Raw genomic sequence first — 23810 nt, 5'->3', positions numbered from 1 at the left:
CTTTTACGAATTTTCTCAAAACCTTCTCGCTATGCGTGTTTAAATAATGTTTATGTAATATATCGGATCGTTATTATGTTTCGTATATTTTTTTTTTTTTTTATTATTGTTGTTACTTATTATTACATTTATCACTACTAATCAGGTTACTTTTAACGATATATTACTAAAAGGTTTATTTCTAATAACACTCGCTCACCTACTTCAATAGACTTCTTCCTCGATCGTAAATAAATGTTGCAACGCGTATTTAAAACTAACAAGCTTGTAATTATAGGCATTAGAAACATGCGATAGGCATGAATGAATTTAAAAGTTAATGCAGAAATGCAAAATTTCTAGCGAGAAACAATTGAATAGGCAAAGCAGAAGTTACGAACAACACGAAGATAAATCACGCGAGTCGTTTAATGTGCCTCCTTAGTTATAGTGCTTTATACGAATGGTAAATTATCATCTTTGGCACGGTATCAAGGCCATCCGTTCGTTCTTTCAAACTCGAAGCTTACGAAGCAAAAAGAGGACGCGAGAATTCAAACTTTTCTCTGAAACATTTTTACGTTATCCTATAGTACCATTTTCCGCTAGCATCATCAACGATTATACGTGGAATTTTACGATATTAACAATGTTCCAGTCTTTGTTATACAAGTTTATAACAGCTTTGACCTTATAAAAATGAACATGAAGAGATTCTCTTCGATTTTCATTCTCGTTCGTATTTTCAAGTAGATTCTTATGGTGAAATTTCGTTTCGTCGAATCGTTCAAGCTAGTGTTCAAATGGCGTTTTAATCTAATTCCTTGACACTTTAATCACGTGACTGAATTCGCAATTTACTTTCTTCCAATTTCGTTGAATATCGCAAGATTTTTTCTACTTTCATTCGGATGTCTCTTTACACAGTCGCATCGGCATTTAACGAGTCATTAAAACATTAACAACAATTCCCTTGAACTTAAGTCGACGCGTTCCACGTCCTCGTATAAAAATATACCTTTCGATGAAATTTTCCGTCAGTTAGGATGCTTAATTGAAGAGAAATTCTGCTGGTTTCCTGATATTCCGATCTCTTAGTACAACGTCTTGTTCCGCCGTTATATTTATCTACGTTTGTTTTCTTCGAAAAATTTGGGCAAAATATCTGGTATACTTATCAGAAATTCTAGTACATTGAGCAATCGATGGATCTCTCAAACGTTTCCGAAGGTCAAACATTTGAAAGATTCTGCACGTGTCCAGAGTTCTACTTAACAAACAAACATTTCGTATGGACCAGTCGAACATGCGCATACTCTTATCTCGCTAGACTGGTAGATTTTTATGCAGTCTTTCATGGACACAATCAAAGAAACGGAATCCAAATAAAGTTTGCGGGCAATTTCGCCTTCCTTCAACATTGAGCTACTCCATTAAACCGAATCAAACAACTTTAGAAACTGCAGCGTTAGAACTTCAAAATGACAAGTTCATTGTCGAACGTTCGTACGTTTTTGCGCGTTATATACAACGTTTGTATATTTAAATTTCCCACGGATGTACAAAAATCTGCAGTCCGCCTATTTCGCGCGAAGCAGAAAACAACGCCTACGAAACGATACAAAAAAAAAAAAAAAACAAGAAGAAACAGATAAGCCGACAAGCGAGATGGACAAACGCGCGAGGGAAAGCAAAGAGCGAACGGGCGAAAGGCGAGAAAACAGGGAGCAAAGATAGAGGACCAAGGACAGACTCAGCGAGGAAAGAGAAGAAAATGAGAAAATAGCGCGGGAACGATTAGATACGCGGCGAAAGAGAAGAACGGCACGTGTGTGTTCCGAATAAGAGAGAAAGAGAGAAACACAGAAAGAGAGAGAGGGAAGAAGAGGCGCGATTCATCGTGAGCAAGTGGAAGAGAGGCGAAGGAAGAGAGGGAGAATACGAGGGAAGGGAAAAGCACGCGCGCGCGTGTGGTACTTGTATCGAATAAAGAGAAGAGCGAAGAAGGGAAGAGAGAAAGAGAGAGAGAGAGAAGAGAACGAAAAGAAAGAGAGAAAAGAGGCAGCGAAGGCCGACCGCTCGTCAAACGTCTCTCTCAGCAATTCTTACTCAAAATTTTATCTATCCCACGCGCCTTTCTCGCGGCGCGCCCCTTTCAAACCCGCCTTTGCCATTTTCCACGTGACAGCGCACACTGCGGCCTACAATGGGCAAAAATTGAAATAATCGTTATTCGATGTTGATCTTGTTTGTTAAATGACGCCATCAGTCTGCGCGTAGGTATAATAATGATAATAATACAAATTTAAAAAACATTTCGGTCAAAAGTCGACAGAGAATTGGTAAAAATCGTTGGCACATCGAGATCCGATCGCTTGATAATTAGCTGGCTCATTCGTCGTACATTCTTGTTTATTTAATCGCGATTAAAAGGTATTACACCTTAGTCGTGGAGAATTTGAGCAAAGATGTGTATAATTTCAATTTCCGAGTTAAACATTTCTCTTTCTTCCTTTAAAGGCGATTTAAGGAAAACACGCGGTTCCAAGAGTTTTGTAATTCTCATTGTTCTGTGTGACAAAGCTATCGTATTACATTGCTGTGTAATTTTTTATAAACTTCTACACCGCAAGTTCCTTATCTTTTTTTTTTTTAACGAAATCTATTCGTAAGCGTAAATTGCCGCAAGAGTGGATTTCTCGCCACATTCGTTGCAAGAAAATTTTTGAAGTTACGCAAGAACTTTGTTCTTTACTAAATAGGCACAATATCTAAGGAAAGGGAGGATAAATGATTTCAACATGAAGCTCGCGGAAAAAATGGAATGATCGTTTCCAGTATCGGCGCTGTTTGCTTAAACGTCACCGTATGTGGTTCGACAAAGAGATAAATATTGAAGATATTTCAACGGAGCCAGCAAGTAAGCAAAATACTACCAAAAATTTGATAAACGAATCTTTACTCGCCTAGGATCTCCTGATATCAAATTTCAGAAAAATTGCATGTTATACGCATTCTTTGATCTCTGTTGCGAATCCTCGTTCAAATGCCGTACTGTGGAACATGGACTATGAACGTGCGAACGTGGCCAGCGAATTTTGATTTCTGTCCCGAACGTTCATTCAAATACCGCACTGTGCAGCGGCTCGAATCTGACACGCAAACGCGAACCCGACGGACAATTTCGATTCGATAGAGAATAATAGCAACTTGCGAACATTGTTGCGTAACGTGTCCCTTTAGCTTTCTATCTTTGATATCTCTTTTTTTTTTTATATTTTTGATATTGCAACTATTACACACCGACGCTTTCAAATATAATGTTTGCAGTAGTCGAATTAAAATGCAAGACATATGAAAATATATGTAGAGGTATATAATGTGAGAAAACGCGCTTTTGTTTACACGTTTTAGCAAACAATCGTTCGAATCAAAATGTTTGAACATTTTCATCAAAATGTTTTTACGTTCAGATCGTGTTTTGACAAACAATCGTTCAAATCAAAATTGTACGTATAAAATTGATATGAAAAATTACGAGTTTGATTAGCGGTTCTAGCACCTATTGATATTTAAATTTTCTTTATTCCTGCAATGATCGCCCTTGGCCTTTCGCCATAGGCGTTGTTGGTTTAAAATGTCTTTCGTTACTGTCCCTTTCTTAAACCTGACTTTCGCACATTTTTATATGAATCATCGTGTACTCTATACGTAGGTTTCAATCTCACGGTACTTCAAGATGCTGTCTGATTTTATATGGTGACGTAGTTCCTACTTCTTGTTAAACGATTAAAATGGAGCTAATACGTTCAAACGATGTATCAAATACAATACGTAATTTTAATCGTCATGTTTGAATTGTATTGCACGTGTCTTGAACTGTACATATATTTCAATGAATTGCGCTTAACTTACAGCAAGCGTAGCTTTGCATTTTTATACAGATTCAACGCTTTTTCTCGTAATTCGATGATAGATGGGAAAAATGGGAAAAATATACAGAAACGTTTATTCTAGTTACATATAACGCTTTGGCAGAAAGCGGATTCAGTTTAAGCCCATTTTACTCATCGATCAGTAATCGCACATACCGAATTTCCCAAAACTTAATCTACCTTTACGAAGTTTGCTCCAAGGAAGAACTTGTCCTACCTGAAACAAAAAGAAAAGGTTCGCGATATTACAACAAATATCAATTTGTATTAAATTGTGCATATAAATAAAATTCCAAGATAAATTCTAAATTGAACAGAATATCTTGTAATTGTTAGGAAAGCCCTAAGCGAATCGTTACTTACAGTATTAAATTACAGTAGCTGGTTATAGTTGCAGATGAGAAGAAGTAAAATATCTAAGGATATAACAAAATCATCGAAAATATTAATATCGCTGAAAGATAAGAAATACATTTTCTATTATGGTATTTTCTAATATGATCAAACTGAACGCCATAGCTGCCAATGGAAACATTTAGATACTCTACACGTAAAATGAAAAAAGGCTATTTCCCGGAAGAGGAAAGGTTATTTTACCGCGTGATAACGCCGCAATTGCTATTCGTATCCAACACGATGTTGGAAATTGATCGGGAAGTAGGCACTTAACTGTTACTTTAGCCGGCATATTCTTCCTATATTATATTCTTGGATTTCCATTTATCTCGGTAAATAAGACATATAGTTTATTATCCCAACTATATAATCAGGGCACCCGTTGTTCAGATAATCGATTTATTTTTATTCTTCACACGGGAGAATGATAATTTATTCTTTTATTATTATTCTTTTTTTTTATAAATTTTAGTAGGTAACGTTGACCGTAAGAGCAAAAACTTTTCAATAAGAATGTAATAATTTCTTTCAATTTCTATTCTTCTTCTCGAAGCTATCTTACAGTAAACCATCTCCAAATGTATTGGTGTACCAATGACCGAGGTTCTAGTATACAGTTTTCAGAAAAGAACTTAAAGAAACGTAATCGTTAGAAATTATAAGGCGAATGAATGAACGATGGAGCTACGTATTTCGAGGAAAATATATAGACATGGAATACTTAGATATGGTAGTTCTTGCACCGAGCAAAATTTTCTAGTTAGCAAAATGAATTTAGTATCCTAATGAGACAAACTCTGGGTAGGGAAACGCGGTATATTTTTTTGCTGTGTACAAAGTGTTTCATTTTAGCATATACGCGCGTTTTCATAATTCGATATACGTATGTCGAGCAATTATAGAGGTTGAAATATTTGAGTACAAATGATAATCTCGCGAAGGAAACATCTTAATATTCTTCAAACATTAACAAACAAAAGCAGCAAAAACAGCAACGATATGAAAACAGCAGTGAGTAACAAACGAGAGCGACGAAAACAGTAAATAATGGAAGAAATTATTTTATAAATTACCAAACATTGATATACATTCTCAATCTGAAAATCCTAATTACTTTACACACGCCCAACATATAAAAAGCAAGATCCGCTATACAACAAACTGTTACTAAAGAAGATTTACCACTTAGTTATATAGTAGAATATAACACAATTATATATAATTAAATTATTTATATATGTTTTTTTATTAATGGATACGATGCGGGTGAGATAGCCACCTGTAGCAGCTTCACAAATGCGCACCCTTTCAACACGATTCTTCGTAACGTTTTCACGTTTCTTGCCTTTGTCCTATTTCTCCGCGAATATTCTGCTGTTTGATCTACCAGCCGCGATAAAGAAACGTCCTAAATCTCCGATTATTCGAGCAACGATGGATTCACTTGGCACGTAATTACGACGTGAAATCTTCTCTCTGTCTGCGCAGCGGGTGATTAATTTTAACGTTGAATTCTTATTAAAACGCGTTGTCGCAACGTCGAACGTTCCATATGAAAACTGAATGGTCCGCGCAATACGGCCGTCGTAGCCACGAAATTACCGTTGCCACAAAAACTACCACGGCACCAAGCGAAACGAGATAACGACGAAACAGAAAGCTAACGCTCCTTTCACGGCACATCCGAATAACAACGAACGAATAACAATTTCCAATCCAATAAAGACCACTCCTCTTTGTTCGACGCGTGGAGCGCGAGAATTCCAATTCGAATTCCTATAACTCCAAGTTTGCAGCGTGTCGACGAGTACACGTTGGTATATTTCCGAAGGAAAAGGCTACGCTTTGATCCTGTAGGTTCGTAGGGCAGGTACGCGTTCAAAGAGAAACGAAAGAGGCCGTGTGCCAACCATAGAATCGGCGGACTCTCTTCTCCACCTTGTGGGCGGCGCTCGTGGAAACTGGTGGCGTGGAAACTAGAAGGAAAACGGCGATCTATTTCGAGGATTTTCGTGCAGGCTAGTTGGCAACATTCGCAGTGCCCCTGCGTTGAGACAGGTCCGTTAAGTAATGCCTAGCTTTCGTGGAAGTGCTCGATCAGCGTGACGCTCGAGAAAACCGACGATTATTTATTTTCGCGATCGCGATTATCCGCCGAGTGTGCGTAACGCGACGACCGGTGATTCGCTGTTTCTCAGTTTCGTAATCGTCGATTTAAGATGATACATGGATTTTTTTCTGACGAATACAGATGAAGTTTTTGCTATAAGTTACGAGACACGGTGCTTTTTATTCGAGGCCGTTCGATTCAACAAGGGTAAATGAATGGCACAACGTCGATCTTGCAGCGGTTAACCGCGTTCTAAAGACACGGTTCGAGACGCGAGAAAAAGTACACGCGCGCTGTCATTTCGTTAACGCGTTAAATATGTATCGTGACATCGATCATCGATAACAGTGACCTTTCTGTTTCAGTCATATACTTCATTCTTTCACTATTCTTGCGAATGTTCCTTTTTTTATTCTTTTTTTTTTTTAAGTATTTGTACATTCGCGTAATCATTTATCGCGGTTTCTATTCGTCGCGAAACAAATGACTTCGAACAAACGTTGATAAATGTCTCAGGCTTCTTTACATCCATGCAACCTGACATTTTTCTATCGTCGTATTTCTAGCGTTTCTATAATTTCCATTAAAATCTATTATACGTTTCGTTACAAGATTTAGTAATAGCAATTGAAATAGTAATTATTATCGGCCGATGACAAAATCTCTGTAAACTCCGACTACCCTTATCAAAAGAAGAAAGTAAACGCATTTTGCGTATTTTAAGAAATAAAAAAACGCTGCACAGGGAAAGAATAGGAATCGACGTGATACGCTTTGCAATGGAACCGGAATTTAAAATGCTAGGTGACCAATGTCGGATACGGTCGCGTCCGACGATAAAACACAAATTGGCACTGTTAATCCCGCGACTGGGACTACTGTAAACCGGCACGCCGTGTACACGAAACCCGTAAGCGTTTCGGCTATGAACTTTTAAGGGGATAAAACCAGACGATGCTTTTCCCGAAACTCGGAGGCAAAAAGCTGTCGTTTGGCACGGGACGACAAAAACGGTACGACGCATCCGAAAATATGCGCCAGTTTCGTGAGCGCGTCCCACGAAAAGAGTATAGCGCGCGCCTTTGAAGGATTAAAAGCGTGGCAAGGGTGATAAAATACAGGCCGGTATACACGTTATTCGAAAAAGGAAGCGGCAATTTATTCGCATCAATTCGGATAACGAACCGTGCCGTATCGTATATCACTGTAACGCGCCGACATTATAATAACGCGTCGCTTGGAGACGCGACGCTAAAAGAATTGCTAGGATCGTTTTAATGCCGCTTAACCGAGTTATTCGGGAAAATACGCTGCCCGTAAATCGAGCGCCGCTACGAAATTTAGCATCGGCCAATGACAACGAAATTTAGTACGGTATCGGATAGCCGAGTTTTACGTTATTTCGTAATTCGTGAAATGACTTTTCAGATGACTTTTTAAATATTTGGGACTAGAATTACGGAACCGTTTTCGGGTTTCTCCGACGGACAAATGAGTTATAAACATGGAAAACGATGCATGCAAATTTATATAACGGTTGTTCGCAAGAAATATTTGGTCATCGAACAGTTGCAGAAAACACAATCTGTTCAAAGAACTTTACGTAATTTTCGACGAGACACAACTTTAATCTATCGTGAATATTGATCGTGACTTACGAAGATTATAATTCATCGAGACTAATATAGTTCTTGCAACATGCATTCGTATCTTCTCGTCTATATGTATATATCTACCTTTATCGGTTTTTACACGAGAAATTCATAAAAATTCCAACGCTCGAGTTAATTTTACCAAGTCATACGAGACAAATCAAATTCTACAATGTTTCCTCGATGGACGATCTTCAACCGAAAAAAGAAATCGAATACATATAACGTTGTTTCCAATCTTGACACTCTGAATATTCTCCTTTTTACCTTTATCTATTTGCGAAACCGGGTCGCATTTAAATAAACCTTCTATATTCGTCTCATCCAATTTCATCCATAGATATCTAATTATAGTGACTATATTCTCTACATTCTCCACAATCTGGAAATAACTTGAAATTTCTTATTGGTAGAATATGAGGATCACGAGGGAAAGATACGACGCGTCACATTTTGCTGTTGGTCGCATGCGACCGATTTAAAAATCCGATACCTTGCCGATCGATTACGTACTAGCAAAATTCGTTTATGGTGTCTTCTTAAAAAATGTTTACCTCAAAAATATCGATTATCGTTGTAATGCATTTTAATGCATAAAAATTTATATGCTGCGAAAATGCAGAGAATGCACATACTGTGCAAAGATGTATAAAATACTCAGAGCACAGTAATAGTTAGAATATTTAGCGGATGAGACAAATTTTTCTTTAGCTTTCGCTTCTTTAATTATGTTTCTAAAAATATGAATTTCTCATCTATTTTCTTCTTCTTTTTTTTTTTTCATCTAAGTGCAAAACAACTTCCATGTCTGTAGATCGAATAGGTTGCCTCTATTTTTAATTGTATTAAAACATTCACTTTTATACCTTTTCATGCAAAGTAACATCAAAGTAAAAAAGTCGACAAAATTGTACATATCATACTTTTTTTCTATAACTTCCGTGTATACGCTTTTAAAATTGTTCATATGGGGAAAGTTGATATAAAAAGAAATTGGATATTGTTAGTGTAACTCCTGTATCGTATTGCGCGAAAGTCATCCGAGGAAATATTTCGAAGTAACGTTTCGAAGTTTTCCAAACGAAAACCGCAGCGGCGATTCCATCAATGCGCTTCCAACTGAAAGATTCAAAATGAATGCGCTCGAATCGGGAAGCTTCCGTATTTCCGAGCGGAATAAAAATAAAATTGACAAATAAAATCTATTCCATTCCATTTCTTTCCAATATTGCGTACTCGCGTGTATTCTAACATTTTTATTTACGTTTTATTCACAAGTTGATGTGACGTTTCGTTCGACACGCTAACGTTCCCTTCTATGTAAATAAAGGATATTCATTACAAAAGGACCTTCGTAATCCTGCCGCGCTCCGATCTTGATGTTTTGAGAAAATCTTTATGAATAAAATCTGAACGTGAAATTACGCATCGAAAAGTTTCTTCCGTTGCATCTTCGAATTTTAAAAAATGTTTAACGCGATGGAAACATCTTCAGCACATTCTTCTCCGCTTTCCTGTTTTAATATCGCTTTATGTTTAAACAGAAGGATTTCAATACGACGTATGTAATTGGAAAAGAAAACAACGTGTAAAGTCTAAAGATAGGAGTGTTTTAAAAATAGCTAGTAAGCTGACGAATTTTTAATGAAAAGCAAATATAAGCATCGAGGTAAGCAATATTTTAATACCTTTAATGCCTCGATATCATGGCATGTAGTATATTGAGAATTTTAAAGAGGATGGAAAACGTTTAACTGCGTCTATTAAAGCAAATAGAAAGACGATATTGGTAATACGAGATTGATTAACACCGTATTAAAGCTGTTTCCCTTTAAAAAAATAATAAATTTCACTTGAAAAATTTGCTCAAAGAACGCAACGGAGTTAAGCGAGAGAGAAAAGTCGAACCTCGTTAAATGATACGACGATATTTATTTAATTATAAATAATAAAATTATGCGTCGAATGTTCAGCTAATATAAACTAGAGAATTCAATGTAAAATATAGCCGTGCTATCGTCGTAACTATAATTTCATCGTCTGATTTCTCTACTTCAGTCAGTTAAAATGAAAGATCATCAAACTTGTCAACTGTATCCTTTTCTTTCCTGACGAATGATAGACGTTATTTCAAGAAATCGATAAGTATTACTTTAAGCCAGATCTATTTAGATGCTATTACGTTCATACGTGAATGTAAACCTGTTTTAAGGTATTCAGCTTATCTTTGAAGTGTTCGAATAACGAATCGATATGTCTTCTTCCTGCTTCAATATTTTCTTCAATCTTTATCCACGATAATTTACACGATTTTGTATTATACATATCGTTAGAACGTTTCAGTCTCTATAATTCAAATTTTCATTTTTAATATTATAGATAACAACTTGATTTATCGTTTGATGCATTGATTTTATCAATCTTCTAGTTAAACCTCATACTGCAGGACTGAAAGGGAGAAGCTAATTATAAAACTTCTCTTGATTAATGCCATTTAATTCGATATTACAAAACTGTTTTTGGCTAGCGATATTTAGTTTTCTAAGAAGACTGTAAATCTGTTATTTGGTTAAATTGGGACTGATCTGTAGGACGAATATTATCACGATATTTAGTAGAAAAAATTATTTTTTCAAAGCTCGCTCGCATAATACATAGAACGTAGTATACATATTAATAATCGAGATAATGGTATCTCTTTATTGCTGATTTATTACCATTACTGTACGACAGAGAATAGATAAACAAATCTTCCAAATCCGTTCAAGTTCCTCTACTTCTTGAAACACACGAGTAGCTTTCAATCACATGTTTCCGTTTCTCGTGCCATTAATTATAATTATAATTGCTTTTGCAGCACCTTCGCGCTATCCTCTATTTCTTTCGATATCTATATTGTATCCATCATTGGCTCTGCTGAGCCAACAAATAATTTTGTCTAATCTCGTCGACGATATCTTTTCTTTCCTCTCAACGTTCGATCAGTTCGATATTTCCTCTTTGGTATCGTTCTACGCAAGATATTAACGTGTGCGATATTTAGCTTCGTATTAAAGCGATAAGCGATATGGAGTCACAGAAACGACGCGTAACAGCAAAGGACTCAAGCAAAAAATATCGTTCCGTTGATAGAACGTTCAGACAGCGAAGCGTTCTTATAGCAGAACTTTTCTGCAGCTTACGTCGATCAAAAACGTAGAAAATAAAACTAAACGCTTCTTTATTATCGCAAATATCATCGATTACAACGCGCACTTCGCAACCACCCAGGCCGTTGCAATTGCAAAAGAAGCAAACAACATCGGCAGCGAGAAACCTTGGAAGAAGGCGAGGAATCTTGTTCCTCGGTTCTTCCTAATCATCGTGACGCTTTTATCGTGTCGTCGCGTCGGCCGAATAGGAAACAACTCCAGCTGCGGCGTTTCCTTATAAAAGGCCTGGAGGAGGCCGGTTCGTGTGTCGTGTCGACGAAACGGAAAAGCGCCTTTAGGGTCGGCTCGAAAGGAGCATCCAGCCACGCGCATTACCACCCTATCTGACGCGCTTGCCACGGGGTGGTTACCCCTTATCAGATCGTACGTTAAGCACAGGTGCGAGAAACGTCCGTGGCCATGTAGCGCGATGTGTACGTGGATTCCGCACGATGCAAGCCAGGTAGAAAACCCGCCGGCAATTATTGCGCCTTCGAGTGACCGGCGACCGAGGGACGCCGCCATACGGAACACCATGGTATTTTCCATCGATCGATATAAGTACCCTTCTGGACCAGCCATGAGATTAATTCCTACACAGATTCTTCAGCAAAAAATTGTCCATCGTGGAAAATAATTAAAGAACGTTGAATGTAGTATGGCTGGTACGTAGACTAAAATATGTAGCAAGGAAGTGTATGTGTTTACGTGGAAAGGAGCGTTTAGTATCTTTTGCGGTGAGAAGAGAAGCGGGTGCTTGTGGTTTGTTCTGGTAGTAACTTTTTGAGCTGTTACGTTTCCATCGATCTACTATACGTAGGAATACAAATAAAGAGTCGACGGAATAAAAGGGGAATGTCGATTTTAACGAATTTCGAGTTCAACTTTCTTCTGTATGCTCCTGCGTGCGCTCTTTGTCGCTAACCATATCGTGTTAATTCGAATAGCAATTTTCCAAGTTTTACCATGGTTGTAAGAAATCGAGTTGTGCAACGTAGTTCTCACTTTTCGCAGTTTAACGTGTCGCGTATTGCGTAAAATTGTAAGTTAAAGTTGGAAATGATGCGGAGGAAAATGAAGAATGAAATGTTTCATTTTGACATAGTATCTATGAGGAAATACGAGCAATTATGGTATTATATATTACACATTTAAATTTAATTATCAAGCTTGTTATAGCGTAATATAAGTGTGCACACACGTAATATATGCGTATGTAGCCTGTAATACGAGTAGCATACTTCACTGTCTTACCGTGTATGTACAGAAAAATCTTGATTAGAAGGTGAATCTTAAACTGGAGCTTTAACGTTATAAAGAAGATCGAAACAAAAGGTAATTGAAAAGTCTCCTGGATAAAGAGATCTTTAAATATTTTGAAACGTTAAATACATAACAAGTTCGATCACTCCATTCCCAATTACTTTCAAACTACGTATCAAACTATAATACATATCGATACATCGTTGGAAAAATCTTCCCGAGCCAATTAAAATGCCACGTTTTCTATGCTACTTGTTTCTATTTCGTTCGATCGTAGATCGTTTCGTTTCAATGAACCACAGTTCTAAATGAGTAAATATTTTCTGCCAAATTCTAATACCGCAAAGTAATGCAACGTCGCTCGATCGAAATTGAGTAAGAATCGTGTACTCCTAACGATCTAGCGTCAAACATCGAACATCATCGACGTGATTTATCATTTATTATATTATCATAATCGTGACATTTTACGAAAGCATTTGTCACTAAAACATAACGTAGTTCTAAATATCCATCGGTCGAATATGTACATAAAGGATTGCCACTTTAAACGTTAAATAATAATTGAAAATGACCGTTCAACTGTTACTTAATACGCACGAACTTTCGAAGAGAAATAGGGCCACACGCTGTTCTATGTGCATTATTAAAAGTAGGCGAATAATCGAACGACAGCATAACAATCGTCTTCGTCCTTAGTTTACCTGAACCACTAACGAGTATAATGCATTGAATGAAGGACGTCCTGGCTAAAGGTCTCGCTAATATCGAGCCACTTGAATGCCATTCGTTAACGATCGATAATGGTAACGTGAAATTTACAGATCAATTTTCAACTGTCATCGTTCGAAGAAAATTTCATCGTGATATTTGAAACTAGAGTACGGAGGACGTTGTCGTTTTTTTGGCTGCCATTGAATCTTTTTGCATTGTATATTACACGTGAGAAATAATAGGAAAGCAGATAGAATAGCTAGGAAAATAAACAATTCACCAATCTCTTGACACGCGTAAATTTTTCTCAAAATTAAATAACTTTCTACCCTCTCAAGCTATATATTTCTATGTAAAGTAAAAAGCAATAATTTTGAAGCGAGCGTTTCGTATCTGTTGAATGATTTCTACAAGAGAAATACACTCACCCTGACAAGATATTATTCGATAACAATTTTATGAATTAGAATAGCATATTCTAACTTCCAACAATTCCATGTAACTTTTTAACAATCTTCTAATAATTAAGCATTTGATAACGTTATAATAATTCATTCTGAGCAATTCATTCGAATAATCCACTCTTGGACGTTTATTTCTTTATTCAGAAAATCTTCTACTGTTAAAATGTCTTTCGATTCCTGTTAATAATAAATTATATCGTATTTACATATGCAAGAATCAAAAGCTTTTAATTAAAACCTAACTGATATCGATTTGTCTTTATTCATTTTTAATTTTGAAATTATACAAGTTTCTAATTATTTAACTTGAGACTTACTGGTAAATTAACATTGTTACGGCTAAATAAAATAACCTATTAAAAGTCTCTGGTATAGAAACGACCCAGTTAACGTGTTACAAACTTAAAACGTGTTACATACGTTCTTAGATTTATTCAAGCATTCTTTTATACGAAGCCACGTCCGACACTGTACGTATTTGATATAAAACACACGAGATATACGATTCAAGCCAGCGCATGAACGACACTGCGAGATATCTCGTCCGCAGATGTAAAGATTCTAAAAGATTGATAACGATAATACCGGATGTTCATGCACTTTTCGAAGAAATTATATGCAGCACTTTAATGAACGCGTTTTAATTCCTCCACATCCGCAGACAAGATATCTTGGAACTCGATGTTGTTCATGTGACGCTTTGCGCGAGATACCTCGCGTGGCTTTTCATTAGAACGCGAGATATCTCATCCAAAGTGTCACAAGAGCGACGTCGAGTTACGACGAGATATCTCGCACGTGTTATTTCTACATTGGTCGCTATACCGCTTCTACATTCATTTTTTAACATTTTATGTAGCTTTCAAAAGAATTCTAGTTCAGTAATTAAGACCTTGTATTTCGCTAAAAAAAAAAAAAAAAAAGAAAAACCACAGTTCGCATTATATTTCACGGGAAAGTGGAATAAAGAATCGATTTCCAGATTTCTGCGGCATTTTACAGGAAAATATCGTCTGTGCCGATACTTTTGTTGGTCGTTGACGAAACAATTAAAACGTACGAGAGAAAGAACGGGGAAAATAGGATGAAATCGTACAATTTACGAAAACAAAAAGCGAGAATTTATGAGAAAGTACAAAGAATCGTCAACTATCAGGGGAATAATGTTCAAGACATAGGTGAAACATAAATTAGTATAAAACGTTGATCACGGATAAGTGAAATGTTAAAGTACTATCGTGCTGTTCTACAGGGAATTTATGCGTGGCGTACGTAAAACAGAGGAAACAGTTTTTAAAAAAATACCCAGTGGCCTTCTTACATTTGCAATTACCGCGTAATCTTCAAGAATATCTGGCAGAGAGAAATTATTACTTGTAGAATTCATTAGACAATTTTTTTTTTAGCATTATACTTGAATATTTATGGAATAAGTGAAATTAAAGCGATACTGAAATTCGGTAATAATTTTTCTCCAGTTATGCAGGAAAACCTTTCATGATATAAACACGATATAACTTTTTAGCCTCAGGTCGCTATACTTCTTATCTTAACATGATTTCGCTGTATTTAATTCTAATGACTGCATTTCAAATAAACTAAACTGTTGTTCTGTTTTTACGTTCTGACGTCTCGTATTTACGTTGTAACGACGCGAGAGGTAAAACGTATTATCGCAGCTTGGAGCATACTTATACCTCGTACGCTTCAACTTGATGCTCTTTAAAAAAGAACTCACAGGCCTGAGAGCTCAAGTGCCGATGATTCACATTTATAACCAAAACACATCGTGTAAAAACATAATCTTAATATGTTTACGCTCCTGCATATTACGTTTAATTACTAACTGTGTTTTTTATACGCGACGCGTAATACAACGATGATTTCGAAAAACGATGAAACGAATACAAAAGCGCCACATTTTCGGTAACACGCGACTAACAACTGTTTTGTTCCCAACGTCGTCATACACATCTCCCTCTTGTCATTCAATTCTACAAGCATGACTAAACAAATCTGAAATTTTCTCATCTCCAGAATAATTATCTTTTGCAATTGTGTCGCTCCCCTTTTCCAACAATGGGATGTATTTCGATTTAACAATTAAAAGTGGAAATCCATATTAGCGCTGCATCGTTCTGTACATTGTATATCGTTGTAAAATAGCATTTCTTTTTAGTGGAAACTAAACGAACTTCCGGTTGTTCGATCTACTTATTCGTACGCGAATTCCTACCATACGAACGAGAAGTCATAGGCGACGGAGATAATCAATGGATTTTTATTACATGATCTTCGATCAATAAATCGTTTATGCCTCGATCGGTTCGTGTAAACAGTTTGTTTAACGTATCACATATATGACATTGTTATTTCAGAAAGCAACGACGTAAGTATAAGATTACAAAATTTCTGGTAAACAGTCTCCAAGGTACCTTATTTTTCTCATAATGAGACAAGGTAATCGCAATTGTTTCGTCCTCCACATTACCAAACCAAAAAAAAAGATTATCATTTATTCGTAAAACATAGATTTCTCCAATTACTGAAAAATATCCTTCTCGTCATACGTTTCTTCTTCGAGTTATCCCCACGCATATACACGAGGTCCCTTTTCTCGTTCTAACAAATTCAAAAATTCCATCTAGTCCTACCATCTTTTGCAGGCTGGATGGTTTCAAGGAAATCTTACTTGGACAAACTTGAAACACGCGCACGATCTTATTGAGATATGTAATTTTGCGTGCTAGACTAGATTAGCCGCGTAGTAGTGACACGCTTATGAGTATGAGTGTAAGGAAGTATGTGTGTGCACAGCGTCTCAAAAAACAGATGAATGCAACTGTTCCGTTAGTAGTATGGTATGGAAGATGGTGAGACAAAGAGAATGGTGAGACAAAGAGAATGCTGAGACGCGTGCAAATGTATATCGACGAAGATCCTGCAAATCGTTTATGAAATAAATCTGAAACTATTTTGATATTAATTCTAAGTGTAATCTAAGTGTCCCTTTACTTTTATTTCGGCGATTAAGATGCACAATTCTCAACAGATCTATCTCAGGGTCGATGGAAAAGTCGCACAACTCCGTTGCGAACATGCGAGAGAAAAACAAAGGAGTATTGAAATATGAGAAAGAAAACGTGATAAGAAGATACTACGAAGAAAGAGGGAAAAAAGGATCGGAGGGATGAAAGGGAAAGAGGGAGGTAATAACGGGCAGAATAGATCGGATAAAGCGGCGCACAGGTAGGAAAGAAAAAAGATGGCGCCAACGAGATACACGCGTTTCGCACGCCACGTTACCGATGAGTCGATCCAAGATAAGGCGCAACTAGGTTACTCCACGCCGTTGCGCCATTCCGGCTTAATTGATCGACCAGTAGGAAGGTGTACACGTCGCGGAAATACACGTCGGCGTAACTTGCTCGATTATAAAAACGCGCGATTAATCGAATCGTGGTAACTGGCCCGTCCGGCTTCCTGTTCAACGATGTACATAGTTCCGCCGAACTGAACCAACGACGTTGAAAAGGAAGAGACAGAGATCTTTCGTCGTTGACAATAACAAACAGCGATACACGTTATGAATTTTTTGGTGGGAGATACGAGCGCCTTTTTTCCACGAGGAATACATAATCAAGCATTTTAATTAAACGTAAGTATAACGTAACGATCATGAGAAACAATGGCTATGATAGTTTTAGATGCTTCTGATAACCTGACAAGGACATATTACGTGTAGCTCGGTTATCGATAATGAAATGCGATAGTAAAAATTTGTACAATTTAAACGGGAAGTTAAATAAGATAAGAAATTAGTCTTTAAATAGGATGTTCTCTAAAAGTTCGCTAGATTATTGCTTCCATCCTGAATACAGTAGTCCGATATTTTAATTAATAATTAATTAAGGTGAGCGTGAGTAGATACGAGCAAACGATTATCGCGATTGTTTCATCATACGAAAGTCGTTTTATGATTAAAAAGGAGTACCTTTGTCTAACGTAAATAGTCCGAGATGAAAAGAATCTCTTATGCCTTTTGAAAGATTTAAGCGGTCAAAGATGTGTCTTAAAAATAGCTGATAAATCGAGCTAATTTTTATAGAAGCCAAATAGATATTTATTAAGACGAAAAATATTGTGATGTCATTGAATATTTCGATATTACGACAAACAGTATTTTCAAAATTATATACTATAATAAATTATGTTGTTTAGAAATATTAGAATTTTCTTAGTAAAATTCTCTCTCTCGTTATGAATTTACATTATGAAAAATTCGATAGAAATTATCGCATAAATCATTACACGAATTTTAAGTTATTCGTAGAAAGACATACATATTAATGGGGAAAATACCTATATAGAACATTGTTATGACTTCTTATGCCAATGCCTGCAGAGAGATAAATATTTTTGCATTTTCGCCACAAAAGGATTGTCGTCGTTTATACTGTAAAATGTTATCGGGCCAACTTTTATGGATTTCATGTTAAAATTTAAATCCACAGGCTAAGACTCTTTTTACCTACGATGTAAAAACTCTCGAGCTCGCTTTCGGCTTTGTGAAAGCTGTTTGAGAAGATAAAACTCCGTGTTCGCCGTGCTATTAACACATGAAAAGCAATAAAACCGTCCTTAGGCTGGCTGAGGAATTTCTATCGTACGTCAACTTCTAACTTCTCTTCGTTTTGCGACAGGCCAGTCTTCGTCGTCCTCAAAATACGAGTTCTAATACCATTAACGACGCGCAGAAAATTTAATTAACAAACCCTTGGTTTCCTTCCAACCTACAAATCATTAATTTTATTTTCTTTTTTTTTTTTTTTACCAGAATCGTTCGAGAACATTTATTACTCTGTTAACTGGGAAATAATGAATAACGAATTATTAGGTTGGCAACTAAGTGATTGCGGATTTTGTCAATACCACCTAATGGCAAAATCCGCAATCACTTAGTTGCCAGGCCAATATATATTAAATTCGACCATTCATCGTGTGTACTAACACGATCTTACATTTATGTCAAAGATACAACCCAACAATCAAAAATATAAATGCAATTCAAATGCAATGGAGGACCTCGATTAGCAGAATTAAGAAGCCTCTGTCTTTATTTAAATATCTTAACGTAAACATTAATATTTCGATTAACGCTAAGATCGACACTAAGATGATTTTGTCTCGTAAGAAGACAAATTGACTTGATCATTCGAAACATTTGACGCGTGTCGTGCTTGGTTCGAGGCATCGAGCTTATCGGTTGTATATGCGAGATCTAAAATCGATTCGCGTTTATCAATTTTTAATTCCCTTTAAAAAAGAAAATTTCTAATCTTGCGTATCCATATTGCAAAATCACGATAAGAACGATATTAACGTTCGTACGAAATATCCTGATTATTGTCTATGAATTAGCAGCCGTATAGAACTTTCTAACAGACTTAGTAAAACGGAAACACATCCACTTTACTAATTGGTGGAAAATGAAAACCGTAAAAAATGGGACGAATTAAGTCGACATCAGATACCGTGCGATTTTCAGAGTAATAATGATATCCAATACTAATTAGGAATAATAGCGATTGGCGATTATTCGTAGCACGCAATCCAAAACTATTAATCGAACTCGTTCTTATCCTACTTTAGAGTTATTCAAACTTTTAAACTGGGCTGTTACGCGATGGTCTTTCTCGAGTTTTCTCGAGTCATCAACATATAAGGAGAACGGGCGCGCGAATTAACAGCAATTAATTGAGTCACAGCGATTGCGACACGCGCAAGCACGTTTACGCGGGATCGTCGACTCGAATGCTATATAAAGAAATAAAAAAGGAAGACGGAGCAGTTGAGAACTTAGTGATAGATAGTACGCGCTCGATGGAGAATGAGAGTCTTATAGAATATTAGTGGAAAAATTAATACTTTCCAAGTTAGGAACAATTTCGTGGTACGTAAAAATGCCACATTATTTTAATATTTTTTCTTCCTATGCGATTACAGAAAATTTGTTTTACACGTTCTGCTAACATCTTTATGTACGATCAATATCTTCGTTATCAGAGAATTACGTGCTTTCTCAGAAATTCCTGACCGTATTTCAAACATTTCGCAAATATTTTCTGCTTCTTGACGTAGTTGAGGAATTAGAATGACAAATGACGCAGGTGTCAAAATTACACTTGCACACATAGTTTATGTATATTATTTATCGCTCGAATGTTATGGGTTTCCAAAATTTATCACTTTTGTAGATTCAGAGGAAGAATAAATAATAAAACAAAAAAAAAAAGCAAAGGGAAAAATCGTTCGCGTGAAATTGTCGAAATTAAATAATCGGGATTTTTTGTACCATATAGGTGATACTGGTAATTATCAATCTTCGATTATAATAGTGCAACGAATAAATTATAATAGAGCTAATTAAATATACCGACATGTAGCTGGAACGTTTAAACGCAAAGGGAATGTTTCAATTACGGGAAACGGAAGGTAATTACGCGTATTCGAATGCATCAGCGATTTCGATGTGATCGATCGTTCAAACGCTTTTGTGAAGCAAAAGTAACGTTAATGTAGTGGATAATCTGAAAAATAGATATAACAATTTAGGGATATGTAGCGCTCGTTAAGATAAGCGAAAGACGCCTTATTAATACATGTCTGCGAATTAATGCAAATAGATACTTTACTATGTCAGTTAGTATGTTAAAACAATTGCGATTCTACACTCCTTGCAATACTATTCAAACTACTTCAAAAATCGATGAATGTTTCTTTATCGAATATATTGGATTTGCAACTAAGTGATTGCGGATTTTATTATTACCACCTAATGACAAAATCCGCAATCACTTAGTTGCCAACCCAAGAATAATTTGTTATCGTTGATTAATACACGTAAAATTACGCGAGGATAGTAGCGTGGATTTGTTGAAATATTTTTTATTATAAAATCAGAATGTGAAAATGAAGTATCATGCATATAACGCAAAAATGTCTATTTTATATAACAATTGTAACGCAAACACGTCTATTTTCTTTCGATAACATAAATGTGCTCTTACTTTTTATCCGAATCGGTTGATCAACTTGTATCGTTGAAATCCAGTTACCCTAACTACCGACGTGAGTTTTCTATTCATTTAATATTTCCAAATGTTCATCGACAAGGCTGGTATCTTTAGCAAAAACTTTCAGATAAGCATGAATAGTACGATCATTAGCGCGAAAGCTACACTAATGCTATGCGCGGCTTTGAATGCAAAATGATTGAATTTAATGAAGGAAAATTAATCCACAGCTAGTCGTTCTATCGTTATGAAAACGATAGCGAAGAATTTTTAGTGCGATTTCACACAACAGATAATTAGAATATACCTATCGACGTTCAATTTCATACAAATCATATGCAATCGAGAATGTAGGAATTTTCCCGACAAATCTTTTCTCCGCATACGTATAAACCGTTTAAACGTATTGATCGATTCCATAAATTGATAAATAGAAAATGATCATGCATGATATGGAAAAAATGTTTCTCTCTTTTTTAATTTTTCTTCAAATTTATCGTTATTCGCGTTACCTTCTTACGATAAATCTTCCTGAGAATCGAACATTAATTATACACGTGGCTAATGAAATTCAGAAATTCAAGAAAAGGGAAAGTTAATCATTTTGATTAATTTATTTCTGACAGACTCGTGTAACAGATAATTTAAAAAAGTGTCGAATATCTTAGGAAAGATTGAATCCATATTTATGCTCATTTGTTTAGAACGATTCTCTGAAAGAAATTCTCAAATAGCTTATGGTAGGATTATTTTGAGTCAAAAGGATACTCGAGTAGAGCTACGAATAAGCGATTTCTCTCGTAATTCATCAAATTCCTTCATCGACAATTAATAAACCGGCTACATTTGAAGGCAGACTATTTAACTCGCTTTTAGCGGCGCGATAAACAGTGAAATATATCGTGTACTTACGCTGATAGTTCAAGGGCCATAGTTTTCCACGAGGATGTAACTTACGCTCAGAAGAAGATTTAGGAAGAAAGAAGATTCTTCGATGTTAATATTCTCAATTGTAATTATTATAACTCGATAGCGTGTATATATTACTTTATTTCTGAAAGTCAGTTTGTTCATTAGTTTTTGTATCATTATACCTAAATTCTTACATCTTCTATTATATTTTATCAGTTCTTTCGTAATACCTTTTCACTGATTCATATAACCCTGCCGTAAAGTTATACGAATCATGTTTTCCTTTTTAATATTTCTCTCGCTGTATCTAAAGTATGTACAGTAAAGTAAATTAAACTAAAGTAAAGTAAAGTATTTACTCTACCGTATACACGATATTTACTCGTCCCTTCGCTATTATATTAAAAACTGACGTTGTCTGATGTGATATACGACAAGTTTCACCATTCTGCGCAAAGTTCAAGTTTGATTTTTCAAACGTTGAAACGCAGATGACTTAAATAACCCTACCTATTATATATTACACGATTGCAGCATTTAAAGAAACGAAGCGGAATGTTTCTACTCCTCTCTCTCTCTCTCTCTCTCTCTCTCTCTCTCTCTCTCCTGCTTCTTTTTCTACAATACCAGGTATTCATTTTAATTTCAATTTCGCGAGAGCATCGTGGCCGGTTCTTTTCACGCGGCCCGATTCATTTCGAGAGAAAAGTTGCGATAAGCGCATTACGAACCGGTTCGAAAAGAGCGTGCCGGCGAAAATGCGGTTTAACGAATCGCGTGGGTATCCGCGTATTGAACCAACGATAGGAATACCTGTAATATCCGCAAATTATTCGGCACGATACCGCGCAGCGCGCGTTATTGAGATATGCACGCTATTCACTGATACAGATGCTCGTAACTTTGAATATTCGTTCTACCGATAAGCAGATTACGGATGTCAGTGGTAGGCATCGTTGATATACATGGACCGCGGAATAGTCGCTATACCACTCGTTGTTATATCGACATCGGTTCTGAAGCATTGTTCGTCACTGTTAATAAATAAGTAGCGGCCGATTGGATCGTTCGCCAGTACCGGAATTGTTACGATAGCGTGAACGATGGACAAGGGATGCTGGTAAATTCGAAAGAGTTGAAAGCACGAAAAGTTAATCTCGAATGGAAATATTGAAGTAAAGAAGAAGAATTTTTGTTGTTGGGAGACTCTCGGGGCAAAAGTGAATAATTGTTTTTAAACAGATTACAAGGATAGAATCTCCTACATTTTCTGTTTTTTAATAAAACTATTTACATATTTATGCATTTGATATTAGGCTTAGGCTGTAACGTACATCGGTGCGATTTTCACCGTCTCTCCATAATTTACAAACTTCACTTTCATAAATGCCTGCACATTTTCAAGCTACATTTTCAAGTTATATTTTAAAAGTCACGTTTCAGCAATTATCTTGATAAAAATTTATCGTGATCGGTGAATCATAGCGCACTCTTTTTTGTGAAATTTTGACACGTTAAAAAATAGAGAACATTTTTCAAAAATAACGATACGTCTGTAATTATCGTCGACGGTTCTTGATAAGATTGTAAAAGTTCCAAAGCGTAAGAAACTCTCAATTGGTCACTTTCTAGACAGTTCAGACTATCGAGAAGACAAATCGTAGAAACTATGTTGGAAATTAATTTTCGGCTTTTAATTACCAATGGAGAGCATTCTTTCGTCGAATACAAATCGATGAAAAATCAAAGCATCGACAGAAATAAAACGGATAAAGGTAACATAGTTAGCGCAATCAATGATCAAACCAACCAGTGTTTCTTCTAGGAAGCTTACGAAAGAAACAACGCAATTGATTCCTAGAAATTGAGCATCGCGAGAACAAACGATCCCATTGAAATTCATGATTATACACCGCCGCAAAGCTGTACACGACACGTAAAAAAAAAAAAAATACCGCTCGCGTAACTCGTACATCTGTCGCAGAAGCTAATGGTAAACGCGCATGAAATATTTACCGGCCATGTTCCGGATACCGCAACAATACGCGCGTGTCACGAGAAAATCAATTTGCTTCTGACCATCGAACTAGGTCGTCCGATTACTACCCTCTTCTTTTT

At 36.3% G+C, this 23810-nt stretch overlaps 1 protein-coding gene and 2 long non-coding RNA genes across 7 annotated transcripts in view; 1 reads left to right on the top strand and 2 right to left on the bottom strand.

Annotated features, from left to right (window-relative positions):
* The window catches only part of LOC139998019 (uncharacterized), a 268768-nt gene extending 246407 nt beyond the window's left edge, over positions 1-22361 (bottom strand). Inside the window, exon 1 of the long non-coding RNA XR_011803162.1 lies at positions 22258-22361. This is a non-coding gene — a long non-coding RNA (uncharacterized lncRNA). The remainder of the gene's footprint in view (positions 1-22257) is intronic.
* Wge (BAH domain and coiled-coil containing protein winged eye) overlaps positions 1-23810 on the bottom strand; it is a 335350-nt gene that overhangs the window by 239336 nt on the left and 72204 nt on the right. The window lies entirely within an intron of this gene.
* LOC139998018 (uncharacterized) overlaps positions 17085-23810 on the top strand; it is an 82692-nt gene continuing 75966 nt past the window's right edge. Inside the window, exon 1 of the long non-coding RNA XR_011803161.1 lies at positions 17085-17362. This is a non-coding gene — a long non-coding RNA (uncharacterized lncRNA). The remainder of the gene's footprint in view (positions 17363-23810) is intronic.

The sequence above is a fragment of the Bombus fervidus genome, chromosome 2, assembly GCF_041682495.2.
Source record: "Bombus fervidus isolate BK054 chromosome 2, iyBomFerv1, whole genome shotgun sequence".
Lineage (NCBI taxonomy): Eukaryota > Metazoa > Arthropoda > Insecta > Hymenoptera > Apidae > Bombus > Bombus fervidus.
The sequence above is the reverse complement of the archived record's forward strand: the minus strand, read 5'-3'. Positions and strand labels throughout refer to the sequence as shown.